General features: G+C 55.7%; 1 protein-coding gene across 1 annotated transcript in view; it reads left to right on the top strand.

Moving 5' to 3' along the window:
• Nucleotides 1-12,558, top strand: part of SH3BP4 (SH3 domain binding protein 4) — an 84,838-nt gene that overhangs the window by 16,171 nt on the left and 56,109 nt on the right.

Here is a 12,558-nt window from a genome sequence, read left to right as displayed (position 1 = left end):
CCCCCCCCCCCCCCGCCCCAGGCACCCCTGAACCTCAGCAGGTCTAGAATATCACCTGTGAGGATTACAAACATTGCTCAGGTCCCTTCCCTAGAGAGTTAGTTGGCCTGGGGCTGGGGTCTCTGCGTCTCTAAATTTAAAAGCATCCTAAGGTGACTGTAGGCCCAGCTGAGAAAATCACCAGGTTAAAGTGACCCCTCCCCCGTGGGAATACACGTCTTGGTTCTCATTCCCAAGATGGTGTTTTTTCTAAACTTTTCGCTTGCCTAAATCTGTATTGTAAGAATAAGAAGTGCTTTTGTAGCCATTCCAAGTACTACGGACACGTAGAAGGTGGAAAGTGAGTCTCGGCTCCAGGGCCTTGGCTGCGTTCCTCGGGCAAGTGACCTTGGCTGCCCTTGACCTCTCGGGCCGATTCCACTGAGCCGACCTGCATCGCTCGGGTTTCTGTGTCTGGATTCCCAAGTGCTGTTCAGGTACAGTTTTCTTTTTTCGTTTGTTAGCTTCGGGGAGCAGGGTCACTTTTGCCACGTAAAACAGGGGGAGTGGACGTTCTTTTTTTTTGTTGTTTTTTCCCCGCTGCTTCAGACCCGTCTTGCGGGTACCAGGCCCGACTCGCAAGGAGTTTGGCGCGTGTCGTCGTAGGGCGTGGCCAGACGAGAATTTCTTCAGAAACAACATGAGGAAACAAAAGAGGCTGTTGTGTACGACCTTCCTCTCTTACAAACTTTAACTTCTTTTTAATTGTGAACACAACCAAAAAAACCCCCGCCTGATACGAAACTTCCCATCGTAATGGTGTTTAAGTGTAGAGTTCAGTAGTGTAAAGCGTGTTCACACGATCGTGCAACAGATCTCCACAACTTCTTTGCATCTTGCAAAAGCGAAACGTACATTAAACCTCCCCATTTCTCACCCCCCACGCCCCGCCGCCCCCGGGGACCACCTTCCCACCCCCTGATTCTATTGACTGTGTTGGATACCCCCTCCGATGAGTGGAATCATCCAGTGTGTGTCCGTCTGTGACGGGCTTATTTCACTCAGCGTGACGTCGTCCGGGTTCATCCGTGCTGTAGCCTGTGACTGGATCTCTTTTCCCTTTCAAGGCAGAACAACGTTCCACTGTGAGGACAGACCCCGTTTGCTTCACGCGTTCGTCCACCCCGGGGACATGTGGTTGCACTTCTTGGCTCTTGCACGTAATGCTGCTCTGAACCTGGGTGTGCAAAAATAGCTTTCAAGACCCTGCTTTCCGTTATTTTGGGTGCATACCCAGAGGTGGGGTTGCTGGATCCTATCGGTGGTTCTCGTTTTAATTTCTTTGTTAAGTTAATTTATTTTGCTTTATTTATTTATTTTTTGTTTATTTAGTTTTGAGAGAGAGGGAGACAGACAGAGTGTGAGCAGGGGAGGGGCAGAGAGAGAGGGAGACACAGAATCTGAAGCAGGCTCCAGGCTCCGAGCTGTCAGCACAGAGCCCGACGCGGGGCTCGAACTCACAGACTGTGAGATCGTGACCTGAGCCGAAGTCAGACACTTGACCGACTGAGCCACCCAGGTGGCCCTAAAGCTAATTAATTTTAGAGAGACAGAGACAGAGAGGGTGAACAGAAGAGGGGCAGAGAGAGAGGGAGGGAGAGAATCCCAAGCAGGCTCCAGGCTGCCAGCACGGAGTCCGACGCGGGGTTCAGACTCACGACCAGCGAGATCATGACCTGAGCCGAAACCAAGAGTCGGACCCTTAAGCGACTGCGCCCCCCAGGCGCCCCCTAGTTTTAACTTTCCGAAGCACTGCCATCCTGTTTTCATGACGGCTGTACGTTTTTCCATTCTTCGCACCAGGACGCCAGTGTCCCGGGTTCTCCTGTTTTCTGTTTCTGCATGTTTGATGGGAGCCGCGCTCACGCAAGTCAAGTGATACCGGGGGTTTATGATTTGCCCTCAGTGATTATTGACATGGAGTATCTTTTCATGTGCTTGTTGGAGGGTCTGCGGTTTCCAAGTGGCATTTATTTACTTAGATTTTCCATAAAGTGCTTTTGACAAGCCCTTTTATAGGTACACTTTATGGGTACACACGGCTTGTGGTAAAGATGAAAACTCTAGTGAATCGTCCTGTGTGTCCTCCCATCACACAGTAGATTGGGGGGGCTCTTTCTTTCTTTCTTTCTTTCTTTCTTTCTTTCTTTCTCCTTTTCTTTCTTTCTTTCTTTCTCCTTTTCTTTCTTTCTTTGTTTCGTTCGTTCTTTCTTTCTTTCTCCCTTTCTTTCTTTCTTTGTTTCTTTCTTTGTTTCTTTCTTTCTCTCTTTCTCTCTTTCTTTCTCTTTCTTTCTTTCTTTCTTTCTCTCTTTCTTTCTCTTTCTTTCTTTCTTTCTTTCTTTCCTTCTCTCGTAAGAGAGAGCACGAGCTTGAGCGGGGGAGGGGTAGAGAGAAAGGGAGAGAGACTCCCAAGCAGGCTCTACATGCCAGCGCAGAGCCTGATGTGGGGCTCGAACCCCCACGAACCATGAGATCATGACTGGAGCTGAAATCAAGAGTCGGAAGCTCAACCCGCTGAGCCAGCCAGGCACCCCGGAACCTTATTTCTGAGTAGATCACTTAGAAGAGGAGTTTCTTCGTGAAACGAGGGAACAAGCCTTCCTCTGGCATCGCTCCCAGAGAGCCACCTTCCTTCCCCCTTGCAGATTATTTAAAGAACCTATGTAACGAAAGTCCACTGCGACGAGTAGCCTCTAAAACACCCATGTGTCCCCGGGGACCTGTAATCTGAGACTAAAGGCCACCCAGTGACTGCAAAGCTTGGCCCTTCATTGTCTGTTCTGTTTAGGAGCGATCCATGCTAATCACAGATTTAGAAAACGCAGCCTGCGGAAGAAATGAAAACTCCTCTGACTCCCGGTGGCTCCCTCCCTGTGAGATAAATCACTAGGACGTTCTCAGAAGTAGGGCCCATCGTGCTCAGTCCTGCAAACCTGCCTTTTCACTCCGCGGCCATGGGAACAGCGTTTGCTGGCCGCACCGCGTGCCATTCGGCGATATTGCCGCCCTGGTGTCGGGTGGAATGCTCTCTTCCGGGCGGTGTTACTGGTGGAACCCTTGACGACCCCTGAGTTGACTGCCCCCTCCTGTGCGTGCCCGGCCAGTCTTGCCCGCTGGACGGGTGCCCTCCCTTGGCATAAGTCCTTCAGCACTCTCTCCATCCTGAAGTCAAGCCAGCGAGGCATTGGTGACCACCCCTTACGTGGCAGGCACCGGCCTGGGAGCCATTCCGGCTTTGGGAGAAGAAATACACAGTTTGAGCCTTCTGGAACGGACAGGAAATGCTTTCTCGCACTTCCCTCAGCCCTCCTGCCCTTTCTACAGCCTGGATTTGGGGGGACTGCAGGGGGCGCTGCCCCCGTGGACTGCGAGTCCTTTGCCACGTGTTTTTCTGGGTCTAGGTTGACAGGTGCGGTTGGGAGACTTCTCCTGAGCCTCTGACAAGGAATGTTTTCCGTTATCGTGGGTCAGCGCCTCGCCAGCCCCGGGAACATTCATTCAGAGATCCCCGAGAATGGTGACCTTGGCCCCCGGTGCTCCCCGTGAGATACTTCATTGGGCAGAGCAGGTGGGGTGGCTCAGCCTGTGGACACATGGCTCTAAGCTACCAGTGATCTTGACTCACAACTTGGAGGTGGGCATCTCTGGGATCTTCGGCCTGTCTAGGCCCCGAGGCTCCTGCCTTGGTGATGGGCTGGCCCTGTGTGTCAGCGTGGCCCTTGGGTGCTCGGGGAGACTGGGGGCTCCTTCCGTCACTGGCATGGGATTTCCTGGCTCAGAAAAAACTCAGGGATTCGTGGCTGGGCACAGCTTCTCCAGCTTCTCTCTACCTCTTCCCTCCCCGTGGCGCCCCGTGTGTTCACTGGGTGGTGTTGGGGTGCTTTTTGGCTGATGAGTGGGAGGCGGGAGGGAGTTAGGTGGGTCCTAGCCAGTCAGTGCGCCCACACTGGAGGGGATACAGTTCATCTTCAGCCACAGCAGGCCTGCCCGTCCGGGACACGTGGCGATTTGTAACGGGGATAATCATAAAGCTCACCCTGATTGTAGGCGTGTGTGGCATCCTCCGGGCACACATCTTGGCCTTGCTCCTGGGGATAGGCCACACATGGCCCAGCCAGCAGCTGCCTGGCCCTTTGCGGAGTTTGGGGCCTGGAAAGGGGAAGGCCGGGGGGTAGGGTGCAGGAGCTGAACTGTCACCACCCCGAGGAGCCTCGGGCCACAAGACTAAATGTCATGTGGTGTCCTGGACGGGCTCCTGGAACAGAAGAAAGACACCGGGGAGAAACCCAGGGAATCTGGGTAAAGAACGGACTTGGTTAATTATAATGTATCTGCGTCAGGTACGTTGGACAAATGCGCCCTCCTCACGCGAGAGGTCAGTCACCGGGGAACCCGGGTGTTGGGCAGTAGAGGACAACTCCCTGCGTTTTCTCCCCAGCTTTTCTCTAAACCTAAATCTAGTCTGAAAAGAAAGTTCATCTTTAAGAATAGACAAGAAGAGCGACAGAGAAGCGAGTGGGCAATGGCGGGGTGGCCGGGCTGGCCCTCTGTCCCCGTGTCTGTGATGCCCGGCTCCACCACGGTCGGTGTCAGCATGAGGGTGTCCGGCCGATGCCGGCCAGTGGTACCAGGTGCCCCCTGCCAGGAGGAGCCCGGGGCCCCCCGCACCCCGGCCAGAAACGGCCCTTCTCTACAAAGCCAAGTGCAGTGGGCCCGGACCGCTCCGGGTCAGGCCGTGGCCTGTCTCTCTCTGCCAGCACATTCTTTGTTCTCTCCCGGACCAGACGTTTAGAGGTGAGCTGCTCTCCTGGCCAGTGAGGCAGCTGGCTTCTAAACACAAACACGGATCATCTTTTTGCCAGGTGAACTTGAGAAAGGTAGCAGAGCGGCAGAGACAATGGGCCCGTTTATAAGCTGCTCTGAAAATCGGAGTCCAGAACATTGGGCTTCGTAGCGAGCACAGGTGTTGGGGGCCAGAGCCCCGCTGGTCCTGTTAGCATCTCGGGGTCGATGCCCGGAAAACAGGGTGAGATTGTCTCCTGTCTGTATGCACAGAGTACACACGGCTGCTCTGAAGTGTGTGCTCCTTGAGATGTTTTTGGTTTATGCAGTGAGTCCGGGTTCAGGGAGCAAGCAATGTTACGGTCCAGCTGCACACGCGTGCGCACACACACACACACACACGCACAGACTTGTGGTGCACAGGCTCACAGGCACAGAGTTTGGAGTCTTAGGCAGGAAGGCTTTCTTCCAGGACCCACCTCGAGGAGGCCGGGTGGACAGAATGCTAGTCTCTGGCTGGACCCGACGTCTCCCAGCCCAGCGCTTCTCAGATGTCAGGTGCTCCGGAATCACCCCGGGATCTTGTTAAAATGCAGATTCCGGCACGGAGGGCCTGGGGTAGGTGCATTTCTGACCAGAGACTGCACTTGGAGTGGCCGGGGCCTCCGCGATCAGCAGAGTCTCAGTCTGGGCCCTGGGCTGGCGGTGGCGTGGCATTCGGGAGAAGTGGGCTCGTGCTTCACGCTTCGGGGCCGGGGCTGAAATTTTGCCAGAAGGGTGAACCGGGAGATAAGCCTGGCCGTGCGTAGAGGGACAAGATTCGGCGAGAAGGAGATGAGGAGGTGGCAGGGAGGTAGGAGCAGTAGGCTTGAGAGCGTCCCAGGGGGCCTGTGTGTGTGCACCTGGGGTGCCGTCATCAGAGAATGACAGCTGTGAACACTTCTGTGGCGCTGACCGTGGCCTTGGTGCTGTTCCAAGAGCTTCACACATGCTGTTCATTCCCCACGGCAGCCCCGTGAGGCGGGCCCCGTTTGTGCCTGTTTTTTGAGATAAAAGCGTTTCTGCTGCCCGCTGAAGCCCTGCAGTTAAGAGAGGGTGGGAGCTGGGCCCCTGAACGCTGGGGGGGTCCAACGTCTGCTCAGAGGTGCTCAGGTGGGACAGGTGGCCTTTCCCGGCCGATGCGTCGGCACTCGCGCATCAAAGCTCGCGGGCCCTGCACTGGGTCAGCGCCAGCCACCTGGGAGCTTCTGGACTCCACTCTGCTCAGGGGTGAGCACTGGGGCCCCGAGGGCTCCCGGGAGGCGACCTAGAGCCGGGAGGGCGCCTTTAGGGTCCTGACTGCACCGGGGACCCCTTCATGGCTGGCCGGGCTTGCCAGAAGGTCCTTCCCCTGGCCTCCCTTTGCTTCTCAAACCCGGGTGTGTGTCTGTCCATCCCCGACCGAGACTGGCGGCACTTTGCGGTTCAAAACCACAACCTTCCCCATCCAGTCCTGGAAGAAGCTCGTCCAGATTCCTTACATGCTTAAGGTATGTGAGGGAAAACACATTTTCTGGTCCCTTCTCTGGTAGAAACAGGCAGTGCGGTTTCTCCCGGAGAAGGCCTGGTGTTTAGGGGGCTGGACTTCCAGAAATCTTTTCTCCCTTGGGTCCCTTCCTCCCTCTCAAGATGCCGTCGGGCCGCGGGACCGGCGTCCGGAGAACGAGGTGGCCGCCACCGCCATGGGCCTGGCAGGGGGTTCGCTCTGCTGCCCGCAGCAGTTTTGTCTCCCTCAGACGATCCATTTATGGTTGGCGTTTCTTCACGCCATCTGGAGAGGCGCTTCCTTCACCCATTCACTCAACAACCGCTTGAGAGCCGGCTCTGACCAGGGTGCGGAGGGCTGGCCCAAATGCACGGTCCCAGGCGCCGTCTCTCCTCTCAGCCCAGACGCTCTGGCCCGCAAACCCCGGAGGTCAGGCTGGCACACGCTCAGGCCACTTGTGCCCGCCGACCAGTGCCGACCCGTGCGGGAACTCTGGCTGGGCTGGTTCCCTTGCTGCAGACGGCACGTCTCTCTTCTGTAAGCCTGCGTAGAAAGTTCTTTTGTTCGGCAATATTGGCATGACTGAATCAATGCTGCAGCCAAACAGGATGTGGTCTGGGTGGCTCCCAGCTTCCAGCCATCGGTGGTTCTTGTTTGCAGTTGCCTCAGGAGGTAACACCCACCGCCACCGCCCGCCATGGCGGAGCACAGGGCACTTCAAGGCCCTGGAGGGGAGCCTCCGGTCTGATGCGGGGAGACTGAGTTCTGCAGTGCCTCTGACCCCGCCTTTAACTGCAGGGAAGGGAGTGGGGGGAAGAGGCGGGGCCAGTTCTGAGTCATAATCCAGCCTTGGAGGAGAAGGCTTCCAGGTAGAGCTTGGAGGCCTTTGGACTTAGTTTGCTGGGAGGGGAGACGAGGACTTCCAGGTGGACCCCGCTTCTAGGTCGAAGCTGGTCTGTTTCTTTGCAGGGCGGGGTGAACAGGAGGCGGCTGTAGTGTGCGGGGCACCTGTCCTCCCTCTTCCATGAGGTGCCGGAAGGCCGGCGCCGTGGTCCCTAAATCTTGAGAAGATACAAAGAACGGTTTGGGGGATGAACAGGAACTCACAAACGCAATGAGCGCCTGTATAGACGTGTAGCCACTACCCAGGCCAAGACATAGAACTTCACCTTTGAGGTCCTGGGCCCCTCCCCCCGTGCCAGTGTGTTTTATCCAAGATAGCGTAAGCGTTCAAGTAGCCCCTAACCTGAACTTTGTGGTTTCCCCCTGCTATTTATAGTCTTTCCACATTAGCCAGTAAACGTTGGGTCCTTAAGCACTGCCCTCTGGTTTTCACATCCGTAACGTTTGTACTGATGGAAGCATGCACGTTCTGTTTGAGGCTGGCTGACCCTAATAGGGTCCCCAGTCATCCCCACCTGGGATCCACGCCCTTGGCTCATCCCTCCCCCTGGTGTGGCTGGCCCGGCAACCTGCTTCAGATAGGACTCTTCCGGTGATGGGTGCCATTTAATGATTAGGTTACCTAGATTCTAACTGCTGGATAACAGCCTTTATCTCTTGCTTGCTTTGATAAAGTAGGATGCCGTACAGAGAAGCCCACTTGGCGAAGACCCGAGGCCTTCGGTCCAGTAGCCAGCAAGGGGTTGAATGGCGCCAGTAAGTACGTGAGCATGGACGGGGGGCCTCCAGATGAGCCCCTAGCCCTGGCTGAAGTCCTGAGTGTAGCCTGACGTCACAGCTGAGCCACATCTGGATCCCTGACCGCAGAAGCCCCGAAATAATAAACATGTGTAGTGTGGGGTCATTTGTTACGCAGCGCTGGCTAACTGATGTGTGTTCTTCTGAGAGTTCCTTTCTGGCTGCACACCATGTCCCTGAGGTTCACCTGTGCTGTGATAACATATAGCTGTAGTTTATTGACTTTTACTGCACTGTGGTTTTCCATTGTATGTTAATACCCTAGTTTACTTACTCGCGGGCACCAGAGCGCATTCACAGCCCTTGCTGTTACAGCCTGCATGCAGATGCCCATCTCTGGGAGCCGTCTAGCAAGGGGCCGGCGTCACTTCTTGCAAGCACTGTTCCGGGTCGTTCGGTTTGCTCCACACCGCCACCATTGTCCCATGTTGTGTGACTTTTCATTTTGGGAGGAGGTCTGATGGAAGGAAGAGGGCATCTGATTTGCTTTAACTTATGCTTTCATGACTATAGCTATATATTAATGTTTATTGGCTTTTCTGGTTTCTTCCGAGGTGAAGGTCCCTTTCAGGGTTTTTAACCCATTTTCCTTATTGGATTACAGGATATCTTTGAATTTTGCTGGAGAATGAAACTTTCTTGGCTTTGAGTGTTGCAAGCGTTGCTTCCCAGTTTGTTACTGGGCCACAGGGGCGTTAGCAGTCCCAATAACGTACATTCTGAAACCTCTCCCGAAGGGATAATCTGCAGCATTGCTTTGGAGGGTTCCACTTCTGGCCTGTGGTCCAGTCTCAGGGCCATGGCTGTGCCTGTGAAATTAGGCTCCTGGTCTGGGAGTACTTTCCTGTCCAGGGAGCTCCTGTCAGTCTCTGTCATTCTAGAGAAATCCCTGAGTCAGTGCTGGGACCCGGGTTCCATGTGCACCCCCCCCCCCCCGGCAGGTCTAAATCCGCATTTTTCTCTGCGGTCCAGATTGCTCCGCATGTGGGTCTGGGGAGAATGTGCCCCGCGTGTTTAGAACAAGTGCATTCCTAGAGAAAGTTAAAATTAGAAAAAACGGCTACATTTCCTGCCATTCAGTGGCAGTTGGCTTGTGTTTGTTTGCACAAGGATTTTTCTGGTAACAATCTGTAGTCTGTTTCTGGTGGAATGGGAGGCGAAGTCATGATTTTGGGGATGGAGGTGATCTGTTTCCATGGCGATCTTTGTTGCCGGAGAGTGGCTGTATGTTTGTGAGCTCTTGCAGATGATGGCAGGAATGGAAAAATATTAATGGAAACAACCCTTTTCTCTAGCCGGCAAGAATTATTTTATTTTTTAACAAAGTTCTTTAGTGGGAAGTTACTATCTGGGAGCGCACGCACCTCTTTGTTGGCGAAGTCTGGCAGGAGTGGCCCTGGCGGGCTTGGCCGCTGATTGCCCTCCTCCTCCCACCTCTCCCCTTGAAGCGAGACTTCTTGGGAAGTCCCATCTGGCACAGCCTGGAGTGGCCACCCCGTCACCCCCCACCCCTGTAGGGGTGCTAGGTTTAACAAGTGAAAATGCACGACATCCAGCTATATTTGACTGTTTGGGACATACTTACGCTAACAAAATTATTCGCTGCGGATTCGAAATTCACATTTAATGGGATGTCTCTGGAGAGCCAGCGTGTGTTCTCTGCCGATCCCATGCCCCCTGAGCCCCGGCTGTGCTTGGCAGTCCTGGATCTTGGTCTCTCGTGGTGCCTGGGCCTCTCCCAGGTACGGAGAGGGCATCACCTGCTCGTGGCCGACTGGCTTGTGGCACCTGGGGACACACCTTTGGCTTCCCCGGCTTTGCTCCGTCCTCCTGCCGGCCCCTGTGGGCACCGAGCTGAGGCTGGGAGTCACAGAGATGCCTTAGGGCTCACGGCCTGTCCAGCGGCGGCGGGTAGCTCGTAAACGCAGAGTAGCTCGTAAACGCAGAGTCGGGTCTGCCTGCTGGAAGGCGCAGGAGCGAGAGAGCCTGGAGACATGTAGCACCTTCTGGAGAGCCGGAGTGCTCATCAGACTCACCCCCAGGGAACAGGGAGTTGCTCACGTGTGCGGGAGGCCTCGGAAGTGCCACCCTCTAAGTGGGGGGTAGGGGGTGTTGCCAAGAGCTGAAGTGACAGGCTTTGTGGGGGGGGGGATGGGTAGGGGCTGGACCCTGGGTTTATTATTTCTTTTGCACGGGCAGGGCAGGGCCTGGGGAGGCCTTCCCTACTGGAGCAGGCAGGACGTGTGTGTAGGAGTTTAGAGTCAGGCAGTGGAGCTGGTCAGTGAGAGGAATTGGCAGTGGGTGCTAAGGAGGCTGGGGGTGACACGGGGCCAAAGCGGGGAAGAGCCTTGGGATGGGTCCGGAAGGCGGGGCTCCACGCGGGCAGGTGGCCGGCAAGCAGGGCACCTTGTGTTCAGGAGCCGGGGAAGCGGGTGAGGCGGCGGGCAGGTAGGTGTGCGGAGGACGGGGCGGCTGGGACCCCTTGGGAGGCGGGTGATGAGCTGCTCCAACATCAAACTGCAGATCGCAGCCACCTGGGGGACTTTCTTTTACTATCAGGCGACAGACAGGTCCCGGTGATGGAGCGTCGTCCCCGGGGGCCAGGCGCAGGCCTGGGGCCGGCGACACGGCAGTGAGCGGACAGGCGGCTCCCGCCCCCAGGGGCCCAGCCGGTTAGCTGCCTACAGAGACAGCTGCTGGCTCCTCCAGGGCCTCCCGGAGTGTCCACCGCATGCCAGCTGTGTTCCAGGGCGTTCCGGCTGAACAGGATGAAGTCCCTGCCTTCTCGGAGCATTTTCCTCCGGTGGAAGAGAAAGGAAATAAACAAAACAACAGCACAGAATGTCTAGAGTGATCCGCGAAGCCAGCCGAGGGGGCGGGGGGGTGGAAGCGTGCTGGTTTGGATGGGTATGTGGGAGGCTGAACGACGGCCCCCCGAGATTTTCCCATCCTCATCCTAGGACCTGTGAGGGGTTTTATATGGTAAAAAAGGACTTGGCAGATGTGATTAATGGAGAGAGACATCGCCCTGGATTCTCCTAAATATAATGTAGTGACAAGTGTCATTTTAAGAGACAGGCAAAGGGGATCTGACCTTAAAGAAGGCCTCGTGATGACCGAGACCAAGATCGGGGTGGTGGGCTTTGAGGATGGAGGAGGGGCCACAAGCCAGGAACGCAGGTGGCCCCTAGAAGCCGAAAAAGGCCAGGAGACAGATTCTCTCCTTAGAGCCTCCAGAAGGAACGGAACCTGCCATTACCCTGACTTTAGGACTGGTTTCAGATTTCTGGCTTCCAGACTGAAAGCGAATGAGGTGGTGTTTTAGGCCACCAAGTTCTTGGGGGGTCGAGGAAGCGACATTTGAGCAGAGCCCTGAATGCGGCTGACTGAAAGTCACAGCTCGTGGCGCTTCCAGAAGGCTGGGGTGGGCGTCCCTGCCGGTGTGGGCTGGGGCTGCGGGGCCTGAACCGGGATCCAGGCCCAACTTAGCGTCAGGAACTCCTTGGGAGCCATGGGCTCTGATGGCCTTGGCCTCCAGCCTGCACGTGAGCCACAGCGAATTTATTTTGATGTGAAAGGTCAGTTGGAGTATGAGGACCCTTTGTGTTTCTCCAGTTTAGCTGAATATAAATGTATCTCATTAGTGGGATGGTGGTGGAGAGGGAAAGGTTTCTGTTTCACATTTGCCCTGTGTTCTGGTTTGGGACCCCTGAGTGCAGAGCCTGAGGTAAGGACTTGGGGACCGGTAGCAGGGAGCCAGGAGTGTGAGTTGGGAGTGGGGATAAGCAGGTACAAGGTGAGTGAGTTTCTGAGCTCATGGTCACCATGATGCTAGGGCTCCTTCATGCGGGGGATCGTCCTAGGAACCATGTGACTATGCCATAGAACCGTTCCTTGGAGGACAGGAGGCTGGGGCACTGACCCAGGGCCACCCCAAGGAGCGTGTCCCTCCAAACTGAGTGACGGCTGAGGCCTGGGGTGTTGGGATTGCACCTGTCCGTTTGGAGAGCATCTTTTCAGCACAGCGAGGGGGCAACAGATCCAATACTGTGTGGCCTTCGTGTAGTCTAGACTTGGTGACGGTTCCCTGGGGACGTGAGAAAGGCTGATAGTTCGGCTCCCTCCAGCAAGAGCCGAGACAGCCAGCAAGGTCTGGCTTAATGACTGTCGGCCATCAGTGTGACAGGAGGTGTTCCAAGGATCATCAGAGAATGTTCAGATGTGTGTGGGAATGAGGGCGCATGGGGATCACGGGCCGCGCACCTGCAGAAGGACTTCTGTGCCGTGTGCCTGGCGTCCTCCCTTGAGACCTGCTGGGTGGCGCCTTCTCTGTGCCCCAGCAGCCCCTTCCCCTCCGAGGAGTCCCTGCTCCTCGTTCTGCGCTCGGATGAGGACTTTGTCTCTCCGTGTCTTCCGTTTCCAGCCTCGAATGTCCCTGCCTGCTTTCTCTTCCTTCCAGCTCCAGGATGCAAAACCCCAGTTTCTTACTTACCGCGCTGTCCCGCTGTGCT

This window comes from Panthera uncia (assembly GCF_023721935.1).
Source record: "Panthera uncia isolate 11264 chromosome C1 unlocalized genomic scaffold, Puncia_PCG_1.0 HiC_scaffold_3, whole genome shotgun sequence".
NCBI classification, from domain to species: Eukaryota; Metazoa; Chordata; class Mammalia; order Carnivora; family Felidae; genus Panthera; species Panthera uncia.
This window is presented reverse-complemented; position numbering and strand designations above follow the sequence as displayed.